Below are 3,405 nucleotides of genomic sequence, written 5' to 3' on the forward strand. Positions count from 1 at the left end.
GTACCAGTAACACATACTGCTCCACCCTTCCCCTATTCCTGCTGAATCCACAAGCTGTGCCATCAAGTGTGGCAACAGCTGAGAAATAAGCAGGGCTAGCAGTTGCAGAAGCTAAGCTGTTAGTGTTCAGGTGCGGCCAAGGTGTTGTATAAGTGTGACACAGACAGGCACTGTGTGGCAGCCACGCCAATACCAGCGTGCAGAAAGAAATGGCAGTATTGACAGTGCATGTCCAAGCTGGTAGTTACTCGGTCCTCACAAGCCACAGGGGAATCACCTGTCGGTGTTGCATGCGTCAAGTGGGTTGGCCACATTCCCACATGTACACTTGGTGCATAATCCACCGCTACCCATTATAACTTCTATTGACTGATCACTTATTAATCTGACTGTCTCTCCAAAATTAAAATTCGCCTATATATAAAACGAGGCTCAAGTCTTGATTCTTCTGATGCTTCACAGACAACAAGCCCGCCTGCACGATGCTCAAACAGACTTGAGTACCAAATCTCATGTATACGCACACACATCAGGATGGTGTTTGGGAATAGGGTGGGGAAAGGAAAGAAACCACACAGATGGTGGATATGGGGTAGTAGGGGAACAGTGTGTTAATAGATAGAGAGGAGATTATAACAAATAACAAAGAGAAAAATCAAGTTAGGTGACTACAACCTTTAAAGTAAGATCTTCAACAACTGATTAGTAAAGGTCTATAGGCCATCAAAGGAGTAATAGTGAATAAAGAATTGCCTTGGTATAGGACATTTAGGACAAAACTAAATAAAAGAGAAAATGAAAGGAGAATACTTATAGAAGGTATGAAGTTTGAATTTAAGAAACTTAAGGACAACACATAAGCAAATGTTAAATATGACATGGTGAACCAGTGATTAGGCCTATCCTGAGCAGAAAAGAAATTAAAAGAGCCACAGATCTATACATGATATGTTTGAGGAGAGTACAATAATTAACTCAATGATACTAGCTGATTCTTGATCTTATGTAAATTAAAAGCAGGAATGAGAAATCAAAGCTTAGTAACACAACACACAATGGATATCATAGAGCCATAAGGATCATGTTATAAGATCTTGGAAGGTATCATAAGAGTAAGCTTCTGATGATGTAAGAACTCTGAACAGTTATTTTGAAGGAGAAAGCACAATTAACGTGCTATCACATAGCACTAGGATGTTATACTAAAGGAATCTTAAGACCCTGAAGGCACTGTAAGAAGGAGCACAAGAGGCACTAGCAGCACTCAGAGAAATGTGCACATATTTTTGCATGTAAGACAATGGTATATAATGTAACAATATTTTGAAAGTAAACTAAATCTGGATGAGAAAGTTGGGTCATGGCCTGTGTAGGACCCTTAGAAAGGAGGCATAAAGAGTCTTGAGAAACATAAAGTAACTAATAATGACCAAATAGGAAGATGTATGAAACCTCTACCAAGAGACACTAAAGAGTTATCACAGAAGAACAACCAAGACTCTCTAGGGAGGGCAGCTACAAAAGCACTATAAGATGATGTGTCTCCTGTTAGTTTATAGGTCGCTGCAAAGGGTTCTGAGGTCACAGTTAGAAACTATGAAGTCAATGTGAAAAAAAAAAAAAAAATTGTCACTACACTTTTATGACTATTATGTCATCAGTAACGACTTTGATGTCATTGTTATCATTTATGTCATTATATATCAGATGTAAAGATTTTATATAAAAAATATTAAGTTACTTTACATATACATAATCAAATCTATATCATAACAGAACAATAAAATTACTGTCAGAATGCTTTAAGTCATCCAAAATATTAGTCACTATGATAGGCAAGAATAATAATAAACTATGCCACTATAAGAATATCATGAATTCTCTACTATGAGGGCTCTGGAGACAAAGCACTATAAGATCAAAGACTGGAAATGCAATGCAAATGAACACTACAGAGGCAGAGCTAAACATGATCAAAAGCTCAAGAACCAGAGAAGATAAAGATGATGGCCAAGAAAGCAATATCATATCAAGAAGGCACAATGCTAAAAATATGAATATTGATAAAGAAAGATAAGACGTATGGCTGTAATGCCAGTCACAAACCAGATTTACCAAGAGAAGAAATCATTCAAACATATTATAAAGCTAAAAAGAAAACTGTAGAAGAAGAATAACCTAGAGTCAAAGTACTACTTAAAAGGCAATTTCTACAAATGAAGATTTTGAAAATATAGAAGAAAAGGATAGGACTTGATGTCATGTCTTGGCAGAGGTAACAGTCCAGACAAAAGCTGGGGGTGAGGATTAGGAGGTTGGGGGAGAGGCTGGTGTGTAAGGGACGTGTGTACATATTCAACCAGATGTAATAACATAATGAATACCATTCATGGTCCTTTAGGAAGATTTGAAGCATGGGCACTATCACATTCTGCAGCATGAGGTCTTAATAGTATCATTACAGGAAAAGAAAAGCCATAACATGATATAAATACATGCTCCCTCCTGGTTAAAAGCCAGACCAAGAATAGATCTTCACTTAGCATCAAATCTGACCTTAGAAGTGTCATTATCATAGTATAGTACTGGAAGTATGTTGACATATAATCTAGGATTTTCCTATGATTGGAATAAACTTACACAGTTCAAACAGTTCAAACAAAGAACAGAAGTATTATATACTTCAAACTGTTTAAAATAGCTGTGCTACAATGTCTCGTCTAAGAAACATATTATACATTTTACTGTTACACCAAGTTATGACAAACATACAGTCAACATTTATCTCAGTACTACTGAGAGCAAACTGGATACTGGAAGTAGATGTAACAAATATAAAGAAGGATCAACTTCAGAGAACCAGTGAAAAGCAGATATCTAGTAAGAACTAACATGGGCCGTGGAATTTTAATGGCAACTGACTAATTATGACCATGGTTAAATAGCCATCAAAAAGACCAATCACAATGTGGCCAAATACTAAGTGCTGTACTAAAGGTTAAGTTGGTGTAAAAAACCCCGATAAGAGGTTATATTATACAGCTTTTAGCGATAGCTTCACAAATGGCAACATCCTTTAAGCAGTCAAACCACTTGCATAAAGTAACCTGAACAAAAATATGTTAGAAAACATAATAGTAATTTAAAACAATAATAATATAAAACTGGCACGAGCATTAAAAGGACATTGTGGATCATATACGAAACAATGTGGTGATTATTTATCGACTACTGAGGCTAGCATTGGTGAGGACTACAGCACTAGCAGCAGAGGTTGTGGCAGCAGCAGTCAGTGTGCAGCAGTGTTGGGGGGAAAGGGGAACACAACCCAGGCAGGGCCCCCGCTGCAGGCAGCCGCCACACACTCAGCAGTGCAGCACGGGTGGTGTAGGTTACAGTCCTGTT

The sequence above is a fragment of the Penaeus monodon genome, chromosome 37, assembly GCF_015228065.2.
Source record: "Penaeus monodon isolate SGIC_2016 chromosome 37, NSTDA_Pmon_1, whole genome shotgun sequence".
Taxonomy (NCBI): domain Eukaryota; kingdom Metazoa; phylum Arthropoda; class Malacostraca; order Decapoda; family Penaeidae; genus Penaeus; species Penaeus monodon.